General features: G+C 36.7%; 1 protein-coding gene and 1 pseudogene across 1 annotated transcript in view; one reads left to right on the top strand and one right to left on the bottom strand.

Annotated features, from left to right (window-relative positions):
• Nucleotides 1-16,964, bottom strand: part of LOC107643621 (uncharacterized) — an 85,076-nt gene that overhangs the window by 14,442 nt on the left and 53,670 nt on the right. The window lies entirely within an intron of this gene.
• LOC107640597 (uncharacterized) lies at nucleotides 11,188-11,625 on the top strand (annotated as a pseudogene).

The raw sequence follows: 16,964 nt of genomic DNA, 5'->3' as shown, positions 1-16,964 counted from the left end.
CATTCATAAACGGGCTCTCATATTCACAATTTTAGGAGTAGATGTAGTTTTTAGAGAGAGTTTCTCTCCTCTCTCTTAGGATTAGGATTTAGGATTTCTCTTAATTTTAGGAGTGGCTCTCAATCCCAGGTTCTTTATTTTTATTTATTTTCCTAATTTAATTTATGAACTCTTCCATGTTACATATAATTTTCTTAATTAATATTATTTGAGGTATTTCAGATTTAAGATTGCTTTGCTCAGTTTAATATTGCTTTCTTTTATTTACATTATTGTTATTCCCATCTGAAGACATTTTTATTCCAGTAAATTTATCTTTTTCCCTTTTGGTCTTGGTTAAGAAAGCAGTAACTCAGGAGTTATCTTAGCTCAACATAATTGATAACTGTTATCTTTGTTAATTGAATTGAACTTCAATAATCCCAAACTTTTCTTAGGAAATAAATAGGATTCGAAGATCAAACCAATTAGTCCCTTGCCTTTCCTTTGCTTTAGTAAAGGTTAACAAAGTGGAATTAAGATTCAACTTTCATTATTATTGATAAGGATAACTAGGATAGGACCTCCAATTTCTCATACCTTACCAAGAGTTTATTTTACAATTATTTATTTATTTTATTCTTCTTATGCAACATACTGCTCCCTTACTTTCTAAAACCCCCACCTTACTTTCTAAAATCCCTAATTTACAAGACTCATAACCAATAATAAGAACATACTTCCGTGCAGTTCCTTGAGAAGACAACCCGAGGTTTGAATACTCGGTTATCAATTTCAAAGGGGTTTGTTACTTGTGACAACCAAAACGTTTGTATGAAAGGACTTTTGAAGGTTTAGAAACTATACTTGCAACGAGGATTTATCCGCAAATTTCTAGACCACGCAAAAGTCCTCTCATCAAAATGGCGCCGTTGCCGGGGATTTGCAAACGTGTGCTTATTATTGGTTATTGTAAATATTTTATTTTTGCTTGTTTATTTGTTTTTATTTTTGTTTTTATTTTTGCTTTTTCTTAAGTTAAGAGGTTATTGGTTTTTATTTTAAAATTTTTATTTTATCTTATCTTATTTCAAAAATCAAATTTCAAAATTCAAATTTCAAAAAAAATTTCAAAATTCAAATTTAAAAATTTTCAAATTTCAAATTTCAAAAATTCAAAATTCAAAAATTTAAAATTCAAAATTTCAAAATTTAATTTTCAAATTCAAAATTTAAATAACCTTTTAATTTAAATTTGTTTTTATTTTCGTTTTTAATTTTTATTTGCTACTATGAACTCTCACCCCTTTTGCTATGAGTCTGGTTACAATTATGTTGCAGGAAGAAGAAATTACAATGAGAACATGCATCAAGGTTGGAACAATCAAAGATGGGAGGAGCCACAAGGATTTGATCAACCCTCATGGCAACAACCACCTCCAATGGACTATCAACAACCACCACCATATGCCTATGAACCCTTTCCTCAACATGACTTTGGACTACCATACTCACAAGCCCCTTTCCACCATTCACCTCCATATGACCCTAACCCACATCCACTATACCAACCACCCTATGAACCGAATGAGCCATACATAGATCCACCCCAAACCTCCATGGAGAAAGCACTTGCCGATCTAAACTCTACTATACAAGCTCTCTTCACCCAAATCGGACCACCAAATACCTTCAACAATCAACCACAGAATCATCTCTCTATCCCATCACCACCATCCATGGAAGAGCACCCACATCCATCAATCCAAGAGCAACATGATCTCAATGATGCTATTGACATGGAACAAGAGAGAAGGGATCATCTTTGCAAATCCATACTTTATAAGGAGCTAGAGGAGGCCCTAAAGGTGAAGGTAGTAAAAACCCTTGAAGTCGAAGGAGTGGTTGAAGAATTAGTGAAGGAAGAATCAAGGGATCATCTCAAGGAAGCAGCGGATCAATTTCATGCAACTCTATATCAACTAAATCAAGCAATAAGTCAATTAGGTTCCCGACGCTCGGACACTCAAAGTGCTCCCATGGCTTCATGTGGGCAATCTAATGAAGAACGTAGCATGAAGGAGATATTAAAAACTCCAGTGGACAGTACGGAGCATGACTTTATACTGGAACAAGTGGAGGAAGCTGTAATTATCGAAGAAGAAGAAGTGGTTGCAGACTTAGGAGATGCTGAACCTCCATGGGAAAGTTAGGTTATAGAACCTCCTTCCAAGGCGATTGAAATTAATGCTGAGGAGGGTGTACAACCTCCAAGGCATATCATGATTAAGAACTTGGAAGAGGTTGATCAAGAGATGGAGATTCAAGAAGAAGAAGCACAACCTCTCATGCCCTTGGAAAGCAATAAAGAGAAGATTGAATTGGAAGAAAGTTACCAAGAGGAAGAGGTTGAAATTGAAGAAGCTTGCAAAGAGGTGGTAATTATCAGAGAAGAGCACAAGGGAGTGGAGCTCTCAATTTCATTAAAAACACCTCCCCCTAAGTTGCCATCATCCTTCACAACATTCAAGTGGGTAAAATTCATATCCCTTAGCTTTCTAATTCCACTTGAATATGGGCTACTGGAGACGGATGGTCAACTTAGAGCTCTTTGTGATATTAAGAGTAAGAGGAAGATGGTCAGTGGTAAGAATTGTCCTGCAAGGTTAATTATGGTTGGAAGCTTTAAGTTTAAATGCAAAGGTTGGTGTAGAGCTCAACTGAATGGGTCTAAGAAGTTGTTTGGACGCTTCAGTGAGAATTCTAAAGCTGAATCACCCGGATGGAATCATGATAATCAACTTGAAGACGGGTGCAAAAGCAAGATTTGGGACCCCGGAATTCATTCTGGCAATCGACACTCTTGGGGCCTTGTAACTTGCTTTAACCTACTTGAAGGCTTTCTGTGCCTAGTTTGGGACCCCGGAGGTTACTGGAATTACAAACATTGGTGGAGATTCCTGGATGAGTTCAAGCACAAGCCACCATAACAGGGAGCTCTCCAAATGTCCAACTTAAGGACTTTAACTAAAAGTGCTAGGTGGGAGACAACCCACCATGGTATAATCGTTTCTTTTTCAATTTCATTTCATGTTGTTTGTATTTATTTTATTTTAATTTTCATTGAACCTGGAAGTTTTCATAGCATTCACATTAAGCATTGCATTCTGCATATTGCATTAAAAAATAAAAAGAGAAGCACGCACGCGACGCGGCAGGGTCGCTGACGCGTCCGCGTCATGTGGGAACTTTGGCCTCCCACGCGACCGCGTCACCCACGCGGACGCGTGCCATGTGAATCGACGTAAGCAAGGGTGTATGGCAGTAAGTTGAGCTGGAGTCGGGCTAGACTCGTGCTGGAAGCCCAAGCCCTCCCACGCGAACGCTTGCCCCACGCATCCGCATCATATTGGAAATAAGGCCACTCACGCGATCGCATGCCCCATGCGACCGCGTCACCCTGGATTGTGGCAATACCAAGTTTCGAACAGAGAGTTGTGCGACCGCAAGGCTGCACTCGCGCCACTAGCACAAATCAAGTCACGCGATCGCGTGCCCCACGCGTCCGCGTTGCCTGACCTTATTGCGCACCACGCGACCGCGTCACCCACGCGACCGCGTCGCCAGCGTCACACAACCTATCCAGATTAGTGCCAATTTTCTTATCTTTTCTTCTCTAATCCTAATTTCTTCTATCTTTTATTCTTTCTTCTTTCTTTCTTACTTTATTTCTTTCCCTTCTCATTCTTCTTATCTTTTATTTTATTTTATTTATTTGCATACTTTCATTCATTGCATATTTTTATTTTTCTAAATTTATTATTTTACCATTGGTGTTCAAATGTTCTTATTCAACTGTTACATCTTTTCTGGTATTTTCTTGGTGCTTAGTGACTTGTTTTATTCTGAATAGGTAATATTATTTATATCAATGCCAATCTTTTATACCTGTATTACTTTTACATTGACATGAATTTATATTATCTCTCCTTACCCACACTCTCTCCCTCATTGTTGCAAATTTTGCACCACTAGTATGCCATGTGCTTCTATTATTTTCTCACTTGCATGTTGTAGCTACCATGTAATTGAGACCCTCATTTTTGGTATTAACCAACCCATGTTTTATTTGTTTTCTATCTTTACTTTGGGTTACTTTCCTTCCCTTTTTCTTTCAGGATGGCCACCAGGAAGAGAACCGGAAGACGTTTACATGGGAGCGACAAACAAGTTCCTACACACACTCCTTGATGAGAAAAGCGTCAATTGAAACAACCCGTCCACCTACACATCTTAGCATGCACCGAGGACGGTGCAATCTTTAAGTGTAGGGAGGTCGATACCGATCTCCATGGGTTAGTATTTTCTTATCAACACCAATATTTTATTTTCCTTGTTAATTGTTGCATTTGCATGTTTGATTGCATATTTATTTAATTTTGTGCATTTAGTTACTACTTGGTTAAAGTAATAAATTTCTTTTTAATGACCCTATTTTTGAAAATTTTTCACTAATTTAAAATCAAAACTTTTATGTTAAAACTTGTTTGAAGTTGTATTTGGAACATGATTTTTGAGCCAAAGAACACACAACCTGTGAGATTTTGAGCTTATTTACATGGTTACATTATTTAACCATAAATTTTTTCCTGTGTGTTTCCTTCTCTATGATTGTAATCTATATTTTGTTCCAATCTATATGTCCATTATTTAGTGTATTTACATGCTTGCATATCACTTATCCCAAATAAGTCTACACTTTAAATCACCCTTTTCAGCCACTTTGAGCCTTTTTAATCCCCATTTGTTCTGTATTTTACCACATCACTAACCTTAAAGCAGAAAAACAATTAAATATCCCAATTGAATCTTTGGTTAGCTTAAGATAGGGATTGTGTAACAATTAAGTGTGGAGAAACTGTGGGAACATGGGTTAATAAGGGAATGTATCATTTATTTGAATATTGGGAATTTAGGAACCTACTCATGAAAAATCAAAATAGAAAAATAATAGAAAATCCATGTGCATTGATAAGTTATGTTTATTTCTCTATAAAAAAAAAGAAAAAGAGAAAAAGAAAAATATATAATATAAATAAATAAATAAAGGGGACAAAATTACCCCAATGCTAAGTTAATAAAAATATCAATGCACATGTGACAAAAGTAAAGAAATATAAAAAATTTGGTACATGAGTATGGGAATTATACAAAAGTGGGAATTATGGGTAGCTAGGCATGATTCTAGAGTTATATAGAGTGTATGTGTGTTAGGTAAGAGCTTGGTTAGTCAAAGATTCAATTTATAGCTCACTTAGCCATATATATACCCTCACCCTTACCTTAGCCCCATTACAACCTTAAAAAGACCTCATGATGTTTGCATTGGTACATTAAATATTTGTTGATTGGTTAGATGAAGAACAAGGTTTAGAAAGCATGATTAGAGAAGAGTAGAGTGATTGACCCTAGACACTTGAGAGACTAGAGTGATATACACTACCAGTAAGGGTTCAGTGCTTAATTCTTTGTTCTCTGCTTTCATGAGCTATCTTTACAAGTTTACTTGTCTCTTATTGTATAATTTGAATTAGTGAAATCTGATTTATATTTGTCTTGGAGAACTTATTTGCTTTTAACCAAGTAGGTAGAAACATTTTTGCATGTAGTTACATTCACATAAGTAGGTTGTATTTCATACATTCTATCATTCCTCTTCACCTTTATAGTTTCTCTTGAGCTTAGCATGAGGACATGCTATTGTTTAAGTGTGGGGAGCTTGATAAACCACTATTTTATGGTTTATCTTGTCCTCAATTGAGTGGTTTTTATCTACTCTTTACCCACTTATTCATACTATTTGCATGGTTTTACATTTGCCTTCCTAATTATGTGCTTTAAGTGAAAACATGCTTCTTTGGACTTATAATTTCTAATATTAATCCTCTCTTATCACCATTAGATGCCTTGATATGTGTGTTAAGTGATTTCAGAGATTACAGGACAGGAATGGCTTAGAGGATGAAAAGGAAGCATGCAAAAGTGGAAGAAATACAAGAAGCTGGAGAAATTGCTAAGCTATCCAGCCTGACCTCTTCGCACTCAAACGACTATAACTTTAGCTACAGAGGTCCAAATGATGCGGTTCCAGTTGCGTTGGAAAGCTAACTTCCGGGGCTTCGATTTGATATATAATATACCATAGTTTCCTTGACGCTAGGCGATCCAACTGCGTGCTCCATGTGGCCGCGTCGCAGTGACAGAAATTCAGCATGTTTAAATTCGCAACCAGCGAATTCTGGGTTGTTTCTGACCCAGTTCTCGACCCAGAAAACACAGATTAGAGGCTATAAAATGGGGGAACGCATCCATTCATAAACGGGCTCTCACAATTTTAGGAGTAGATGTAGTTTTTAGAGAGAGAGGTTCTCTCCTCTCTCTTAGGATTAGGATTTAGGATTTCTCTTAGTTTTAGGAGTGGCTCTCAATCCCAGGTTCTTTATTTTTATTTATTTTCCTAATTTAATTTATGAACTCTTCCATGTTACATATAATTTTCTTAATTAATGTTATTTGAGATATTTCAGATTTAAGATTGCTTTGCTCAGTTTAATATTGCTTTCTTTTATTTACATTATTGTTATTCCCATCTGAAGACATTTTTATTCCAGTAAATTTACCTTTTTCCCTTTTGGTCTTGGTGAAGAAAGCAGTAACTCAAGAGTTATCTTAGCTCAACATAATTGATAACTGTTATCTTTGTTAATTGAATTGAACTTCAATAATCCCAATCTTTTCTTAGGAAATAAATAGGATTCGAAGATCAAACCAATTAGTCCCTTGCCTTTCCTTTGCTTTAGTAAAGGTTAACAAAGTGGAATTAAGATTCAACCTTCAATATTATTGATAAGGATAACTAGGATAGGACCTCCAATTTCTCATACCTTGCCAAGAGTTTATTTTACAGTTATTTATTTATTTTCTTCTTCTTATGCAACATACTGCTCCCTTACTTTCTAAATCCCCTACCTTACTTTCTAAAACCCCTAATTTACAAGACTCATAACCAATAATAAGAACATACTTCTCTGCAGTTCCTTGAGAAGATGACCTGAGGTTTGAATACTCGGTTATCAATTTCAAAAGGGTTTGTTACTTGTGACTACCAAAACGTTTGCACAAAAGAGATTTTTGTTGGTTTAGAAACTATATCTACAACGCGACTGTTTTATTAAAAATCTTTACTGGCAAAAATCCTAACATCACCCTTCATGGAGGAATCATCCTAACCTCTCATGCAAGGATCAACAAAAACCTCAGCAAGGTTTCAATCAAGGTGGTAGGAACCAGAATAGGTTCAATAACGGACCAACATTCCCATCTTCTCAAGGGAATATGGAGACCTCTAAGTAGAGCTTTTCTGACTTAGCCATTCTAGTCTCCAGCCTCACTAAGACCACCTGTAGTTTTATTAATAAAACAAGGTCCTCCATTAGAAACTTGGAGGTACAGGTTGGTCAACTGAGCAAGAGGATCCCTGAGATCCCTCCTGACACTCTTCCCAGTAACACTGAGGTTAATCCTAGAGAAGAGCGCAAGGCCATAACCATGGAGGTTGAGGCCGAATTGGAGATAATGGAAAGGCGTTGAACGCCAGTGAAGAAGCCTTCACTGGGTGTTCAACACCCACCAGCTCAGAAACAAAGGAAACCATAAAGACTTTTGAAGTTCCTTTGAATGCACTTATACAGTTCATGAGTTCTGATGACCACTCATCCTCAAATGAGGATGAAGACACTAGGGAATAGAAAGTTACTCAGTACCTAGGAGCTCTTATGAAGCTGAATGCCAAGCTATTTGGTACAAAGCCTCTGGAGGAGGAACCTCCACTGCTTACCAAAGAACTCTATGTTGTAGTTCAGCAGGAGCTACCTCAGAAGCTTCCATACCATGGACGCTTTCTGATTCCTTACACCATAGGCACTATGACATTTGAAAAGGCTCTATGTGAGCTAGGGTCAAGCATTAACGTCATGCCACTCTCTATAATGAAGAAGCTAGGCATAGTTGAGGTACAAGCTGCCCACATCTCTTTAGAGATGGCAGACAAGACTATGAAGAAGCCATATGGCTTAGTAGAGGATGTCTTGGTTAAAGTTGAAAACCACTACATCACTGCAAATTTTTTAGTCTTAGACATTGGAGAGGATGAGGATGACTGTGTCATCTTTGGAAGACCTTTCCTAGCCACAACTAATGCTATCATTGATGTGGCAAAGGGAGAACTAACCCAAAAGTTAGGAGAGGATCACATCTTATTCAAGATGCTTCAACACAATTCTCCCTCTAAAAGAAAGATAACTGTGCAACACCTAGTGTGCCAACCCTCTCTTTCTGTGCAGAGCTCTGCAGAGTCCCTAGACATCAATTCTAAGTTTAGTGTTGGGCAGCCCTCAACAAGCTCTAAGCACAAGGGTACTAAAAAAAGTACCTAAAGGCTGGAAGGACAAGAAAGTCCCTACTGAAGGCCTCTAACCTGCTATGAGAGTTGTCTTCACTAAAAATCCAACCTTACCACATACAGTTTATTGTGTCCTATCTCTAGAGCATGTAGAGCTTATTCATGAGAGGATAGGAAAAAAATTCACTGTTAAGGGCAAAAATCTAAGCCCTTACTCACCTCCTTAAGGAGCTGAAGGTCAAGCTAGTGACTTTAAAAGAGCGCTTATTGGGAGGCAACCTAACTTTACTCAACCTTATTTATTTTATTTTCATTTTGTTTTTTCTTCAGTCTATAGTCATGATCATGTGCATCAGTCAAGAGACAGGATCCACAGCAGTGAAAACAGAACACTCCATGCGGAGTGTCAAAGTTGAACGCTAGCTGGGAAGCCCTGCTGGGCATTCAACGCCCCAAGAGGGGAGCATTGCTGGCGTTGAACACCAAGCAGGGAGCAACCGCTGGGCGTTCAAACGCTATTGCAGAGAATCAGGGAATCTGGAATTCCCTAGCCTCTCAGGACCAAGAGGTCCCACAGAAGCTCCACCTACCCCACCTTCTTCCTTCCCATTGATCATATTTGCTCGAGGACAAGCAAAACTCTTAAGTTTGGTGTTGCCAAAGCTTTGCTTTGTCACGTCTACCACTCTTAAGTATAGAAGAAGAAGATGGAGCAAACTAGGAAGCATGCATAAGAACCTGTGCAGCCGTCTCAACAAAGACAAAGGAGTGACATTGAAGAGATCAAGCACTACATGGGATTCTCAAGAAGGAGCACTAGCCACCATCATTCAGGTAGATTCATTTTCTTTTACTCCTTTCCTATTATTTTTCTATTTTTTTGTTTGTTTATTTATCTGCTCTCTTGCTCTAGTTGCATAATCATTTGCATTTGATGTCTTTAAGTTGTAAAATATTCCATATATCTCTCACCTTGCTTAAATAAAAAAATTTTTATTGAAAAAAATTGAGACATGCATGAATTTCAAGTCTAAAATAATATTAGTTTAATTAGTTTGATGTGGTGTCATTTGCTTTTATTTTCTGAATGTATGAAATAAACAGTGCATATTTGAAGTTGTAACTTTAGAATGTTGGCTCCTGAAAGAATAAGGAAAAAGAAAAAGTATTATTGATGATCTAAAAAAATCCATAAATTGATTCTTGAAGCAAGAAAAAGCAGCAAAAAGAAAAAGAAAAGCTTGCATGCAAAAAAAAAAGTAGCAAAAAAAAAAGAAAGAAAATAAATAAAAAAGAAAGAAAAACTTACTTCATGTGATGTGGTATCAAAGCACGAACACTTCTATCAGGTGCTTAATAAACTATGTGAATTTGAGTAAGACAGTTATTCTATAGGGTCTGACTTGTTCCTCAACCTATATTCTAAAGGAATGTTTGTATTATAAATTACCCATTGGTGGAGACTAAGTTTTCTGTTCCCCTAACTTTGTTTGATTCAACTTGATGCAAATTTAATCTTTATCTTTTCTATATCTGTTGTATCAATCTATTAAATAATACCAAATAAAAGCCTTTTCATTTTGTTTGGAGATCCTCTTGATTGAATGTTTCTTATGTGTTTGGTATATGAAAAGTATCATATTATATTTCTTGTCACTAGAAAGGCTTTTATTAGTCTTTGGTGAGGGGATTAATCCTTATCACTAGAAAGCTATGCCTCTTCAAATGCAATGTAAATATAAATTATAGGGAGAATTTTTCTTTGATTCATTGTTACATGTCACATATGTTCCTATTGGTTCTGTTCTAATCTCTTTTAACCAAGCCAATTAGATGAAGTTTGAGGCTTTTAAATTGGCACTATAATCTTCTTGTTTTGGTAGGGGAAGGAAAATAAGCACAATAATATAATTTCCATTATTCATGTTTTTTTCCAATCATTTACTCTTTCTCACGTTCTGTTCTCCCTCCATTTACCATTGAATGAAAAATTGCAGGTTGTTAAAAATGTTGCTTCTCAATCATTGGAAGTGAAGAAGCACATGTACTATTGACCCTATTGATCAATAGTCTTATTGACCCTAGAAAAATGTCCTATTGACCCTCAAGTAGTTATACCCCAGTTTCATGAGCTGTAGTATTATAAAATGTTAAATTTTGTTAGATAATGAATTGTTGTTATGAGGCCATCATTCTCTTGCTTTTTCTGTTTCATTCTTTAGGCATCCAAATGAAGAATAGCTATCAATTAATTGTTTCCAGAAGGACCTGGGGGACACAAATCCATTGGTCCAGGCATGGGCACTTCGTGCCATGGCAGGAATTCAAATCAAGTGGTCAAAATGATCTTGGACAAGTGGCTAATGACATGAAGTATAAAGCTGAAGATGCTGCCTCGAGGGCTATAGAGTCATTCAAATCTACGGCATCCGGTATTTGCTCGATCTTTGCACTTTCTATTATGATTCTATTGTGAATTCAACTTTGATGCAATCATCATATTGTGTTACATAGTATATAGTATATATGGTTAAGTCTCTCACACTTAATCCTAGAATGGCCTTTGTCTTGTTTATTTAGGAGCTTCAGAGTATGCATCTCAAAGGGTAGCAGATGCTAGGGAAACAATTTCAGGAGCCATGGGGTATGAAAGGGAAAATGCTGGCCAGGCTTATGACGGAGATGGCAAGATCATCAGAATGCCAACAGATAGAGAAACTGATGCAAAAATCATGATGCAATAAGCCATGGGTAATGCTAGAGAAAGAATGGCAGATACCTATGAGAATGCTAAGCAGACGATGTCCTCCGCGTCGGACAAGGCTTCAACCATGGCACAAAATGCTAAAGATAACATGGCCGAGTCCATGAGTTACGGAAGAGATAGAGCAGCCAATGCTTATGAGGAGGGTAAGCAGAAAATAAACATGGCTTCGGATATGATGTCAGAAAAATTGTATGATGCCAAGAACTCGATGGGTGGGGCGGTGGAATATGCCAAGGACAAAGCAAACAATGCTTATGATAGAACCAGAGAGAGAATGAGGATGGCTTCATAGAGAACCTACGATGTAAAGAATAAAGTAAAAGGAGCAATGGAGTATGGAAGAGATAACGCAGGTGATGCCTATGATGGAGCCAAAGAGCAAATGAACGTGGTTGGAGATAGGGCCTATGATGCTTGAGACAAGATGGGTGGGGCAATGGAATATGGAAGACAAAAAATGGCAGAAACTTTTGACCAAGCTAAGCAAGAAGTTGATCAGGCATACCAGTCAGCAAAGGATACCATGTCCAGGGAGGCTAAGGATCGTTACGAAGCTGCCAAGGAGAAAGTTTCAGATGCCACAGCGAATCTTGGAGCTTCCATGAGGAACACCCAATATCTATGAGGGTATGTTAAGTTCCCTACATAAAAATATAAGAATGTGTATTTCAGTTAGTCTTTTGTCTTTTTCTGCAAAGCTATCGAGTACTATTTTCTTCTTGTAATGTGTTTGTTTTGTTAAGAGATGCAAAAGCACTTGTTAAACTCTTTCCTTATGAAAATGGGAACACAAGTCATGTGTTCTTGTCCCTAATGGTAGGAGATGTATTAGTGTAGATTCACACAGGTTTTGCACTTTGCAGCCCACTATAGGTTATGTATCTAGACTAAGATAATATTGTGCAGTTAGTGTATCCTGACTTTGATTATGTTGTTGGGCCCCTTTATTAACATGCGTGATTTGTCATATTTGTTATAATGAAAGCATAATCATCATATCAACGATGCATGGTGTTATTAGAGGCAATCCCATCTTCCAACACTACCAAAGGAAATTTAATTTCCTGCCCGTGCAGGCCAAAAAATTATTTGTTTAATACGGTAAAAACGACGGTTAAAACTACATTTTTAAACGATAAAAAATGTCATTTTCATCCGGTAAAAATGGCGGCTTGTAACTGCCATTTTAAACACATGAAACGTCTTTTAAACACGGTAAAAATGGCGGTTTTAAAAGCCGTTTTAACCAATAAAAATGTTATTGTCAGGGTAAAAATGGCGGTTCAAAATGCCATTTTAACCAACTAAAAATGCCGTTTTAATCCGGTAAAAATGGCGGTTTCAAAGCCATTTTAACCAACAGAAACGCCATTCTGTTAGGGTAAAAATGGCAGTTCATAAACGCCATTTTAACCAACCAAAAATGCCGTTTTACCTTGGAAATAACGGCGGTTTGAACCGCCGTTTTAACCAACCAAAAAAACCGCCGTTTTATTTGGAAATAATGGCGGTTCGAACCGCCGTTTTAACCTATCCAAAAACTGCCGTTTTAACCCAGAAAATTGTGGCGGTTTTCTGAAAACCGCCATAATAACCAGAATGGCGCCCAGAATTACGTCACTTCCTAAAACCGCCGTTCTTGGTAATAATGGCGGTTCAAACCGCCATAAATACCCAAAAAAACTGCCGTTTTAACCAGAATTTTTTGTAGTGTCCTCCTCACTACACTCCTTAGTTGATCCTTCACATCACTCAAGGAAGATGTCTTGATTGTTTGAGCGTAGCAAGGCTAAGCGGTTCACCGCTTCAGCTATGTTTGCCATGAACTCCCCTTGCTTCTTTCGGAACCCTTCTTGCTCTTGGAAGAATGCTTGAAGGTCTTGTTGCTCTTAAGACAAGGGTTGGAGAACTTTACAATTAGGAAAAAAAGAAGGTTCAATGGTGGAGAGAAAGGTTGTTTAGTTGAAAGGTGTGTTATGTGGGTGAGGGTATTGAGGTGGTGTGTAAGGAGGTGATGGTTCATATGGTTGGTGGCAAGGTGTATAGACATTTTGATTCCATAGATGTGGATGGTGTGGTGTTTGAAGGATTGGTGTTTGGGGGTTGTGTAGGGGGTACCGTTCATACCTTTGGGTTTGGTATGCACATAAGGGAGGGTTTGGCTCGTTGTAGTCTGGGGAAGATTGCTCCTCCCTCAATTAATTCTCCCATTCCATGATGCAATCCCAATTTGAATTCATCATACCCTACAATACAATCACAACTAAGTTCCAAGCAACAAGGGTGATAGCTCATAGAAAAAGTAGAAAAGAAAAGCAAAAGACATAAATACACAAGAAAAATAAACACCTAAGTATTAACAAAAACAACCAAACAACCAAAAATAAGATATTTACACTATTGACATATTCATAACAACCAAAAACATAACACCGATTGTATCCCCAGCAACGGCGGCAAAAACTTGATGATGAAAATTATTGTTGATCTAGAATTTTACAAAATAGAATCTCTTCGTTGCAAGTATAGCCCAAATCAACAACTAACTTCCAACATCAAAGTTTAATTTTTCGAATACAAATTAACTAGAGTAATTCAACCTCGGATCATTCTCCCTAGGAATGCAATTGAGATGTCACTTTCTTAGTTGTGAGGAAAAGGGGTTTTGAAATCAAGGAACTAAAGATTAAAAGAACTAAGATATAAAAGAACTAGTAAATTATCAAAAAGGAAATTAATGCAAGTAAAAAGGAAGCATAAAATGCATAAAAAAGCCTTGACTTGGGAATGAGAATTAAGGAATCCTATTATCGTCATAACCACAACTATGGCAACTATGATGAGTCAATCTCGCTTCGTCAACTCCTAACATCGAGGAGTAAGTCAAGCAAGTATAATTGACCGTAATCCATAAGTCCTAGCTAACTTACTAATTTCTTAGTAAAAAGCTAGCGTCAATGGAAACGAGAATCAACTAACTACCCAAGAATTACCACTAAATGTCGGACATTATGACTCTAGTATCCTAGGAACTCATTTCCCAAGCCAAGGTGTGAAAATATACTCAAAATTACCAAGTGGCATTTTCACAAACACTTGGTGGGCATAAAACCAAAACATAGGAAATTGCAAAGGAAAATAAAAACTATAACCAACTATTTACAATATCAACAATAAACATTCAATCAAGCAAATATAAACCATAAAACACAAAATTCATCAACCAAAACTTCAAGAAACTAAAATTGCAAATATTCACAAGTTCCTTGGTGGTATAGAATTTCACCATTGAAATCTCGTTGCAAGTATAGTTCTAAACCAACAAAGAATCCTCACATGCAAAAATTTGAGTTGTCACATGTACAAACCCCAATGAAAATTAACCGAAGTATTTAGACTCCGGGTCATCTCACAAGGAATTGCAATGAAGTGATCAATTATTGGCTATGAAAATGCAACGGGGGTTTGATTTTATAGTTTGACAAGAAAAGTAAAGGGGCAAGAATTTAAATGACAAGAAGAATAAATCAAGCAAGTAACTAAAGAAAGCAAGTAATAAAGAGAGACATTCATGGCAAGGACTTGAGAATATAGGCTTTCTATCCTAGTCATTAATCATAACAATACTTAACAAGAATTTATCTTATTTCGTCATCCCCAATGTTGGAAGAAGGTGTAGGTTATCTTTCATTAGAGAAAATCAAACAAGACTAGTTAATCTCAAGTCAAAAATTCTAATCAACTCACTAATTGAATTAGCAAGAGATTAGAGTCATTGAAAATGATATTAACTAACAACTCTAGATCACCAATCTAAATTGGATATTAATGACTCAAGATTGCCCAATTACTCTTCCCAAGCCAAGAATGCTCAAAATCTACTCTAAAGCCCAACCAAGCATTTTGTCAAACACTTGGTGGGTGTACAAGGAAAGCATAATAAATGTGCAAGAATAATAAATCTACCAACTACCAATTGCAAGAAAAGTAAGATCACAACTTAAATCAACAATAAAAGAACATCAAACATTAAATTGCATTAAATGTAAACCAAATCCAACATGAGTTCATCATCACAAAAGAGAGCATAAAAGAAAAATTAACACTACAAACTAAGAGAAGGAAAGTGTAGAAGCAAGAATTCATAAAGGAAATGAGATGAAATCATGAAATTGGACCTAGATCTAAGATGGAAATGTCCTAAGAACCCTAATTCTAGAGAGAAGAGGGAGCTTCTCTCTCTAGAAACTAACCTACATGATGCTAAGTTACAAACAATTGCTCCCCCCTTGCCCAAGCTTGAATTCTTCATGAAATAGCATCAGAAATGAGTTGGATTGGGCCTAAAATGAGCTACAAATCGCCCCCAACGAGTTGCCCAAAATGGACCCACACTAATCCATCGGTGCGTGCACGTCATGTATGCGTACGTGCCTCTATACGTCAGGAAACTATGGTAAATTTTATATCATTTTGAAGCCCCAGATGTTAGCTTTCCAACACAACTAGAACCGCCTCATTTGGACCTCTTTAGCTCAAGTTATGGTCGATTGAGTGCGAAGAGGTCAGGCTTGATAGCTTTGCGATTCCTTCATTTCTTCATGAGTTCTCCCACTTTGCATGCTTTTCTCCTCACTTCTTCCATCCAATACTTGCCTTATGAACCTGAAATCACTCAACAAACATATCAAGGTATTGAATGGAATTAAAATGAATTGAATTTAGCTATTTTAAGGCCTAAAAAGCATGTTTTCACACTTAAGCACAAATTCATGGAGAATTGCAAAACCATGCTATTTCATTGAATAAATGTGGGAAAAGGTGATAAAGTCTCCCAAATTAAGCACAAGATAAATCACAAAATTGGAGTTTATCAAATCTCCCCACACTTAAACCAAGCATGTCCTCATGCTAAGAATAAAGAAGGACAAGAAAAGGGTATGAACATTTATTCAATGCAAACAAACTATATGCTCCTATCTATATGCATGCAACTAAATGCAAAATGATTCTACCTACTTGATCAAAAGTAAATCAATCTCCAAGAATATATATCAAGTAGGGCTAACTGGCTAAGTAGTATGATAACTCATGAATTCTACCAATTCAAATATCAAAATGAAGTTCAAATAGACTTGCAAGAAGAAAGCTCATGAAAGCTGGGAACAAGGAATTGAGCATCGAACCCTCACCGGAAGTGTATCCGCTCTAGTCGCTCAAGTGTATAGGGTCGATCACTCAATTCTCTTCTACTCATGCTTTCCAAGATTTATTTTTCATCTAACAATCAACAATTATTCAATGCATGCATACATTCATCATGAGGACTTATTCATACGTTGTAATAGGGCTAGGGTAAAGGTAGGGGTGCATATGGTCAAGTGAGCTTGAAATTTGAATCTTTGATTAACCTAAGCTCTCACCTAACACATATAACAACCTATACAATTCTAATACACAACCTAGCTACCCATGATTTTCACTTTTTCACATACTCATGCATTCTTCTTAATTCACCACACATATGCATTGATTTTTATTGAACTTCACTTTGGGGCATTTTTGTCCCCTTTTTATTTCTTTTTCTCTTTTTTTTTCTTTTTCTATATATATATGTTCTTTTTCTTTTTCTTTATCATTTTTTTTAGTATATACAAACATATCAATGCATATGGTTTTACATATAGTGCATGAATATGTACCCAATTCCCAATATTTTTAACAAAAATACAAAAACATACTTTTCTCTCAACCAAT

The sequence above is a fragment of the Arachis ipaensis genome, chromosome B5, assembly GCF_059453495.1.
Source record: "Arachis ipaensis isolate K30076 ecotype BB chromosome B5, ASM5945349v1, whole genome shotgun sequence".
Taxonomy (NCBI): Eukaryota; Viridiplantae; Streptophyta; class Magnoliopsida; order Fabales; family Fabaceae; genus Arachis; species Arachis ipaensis.
Note: the sequence above shows the minus strand (reverse complement) of the source record. Positions and strands in the feature narration are given on the sequence as shown.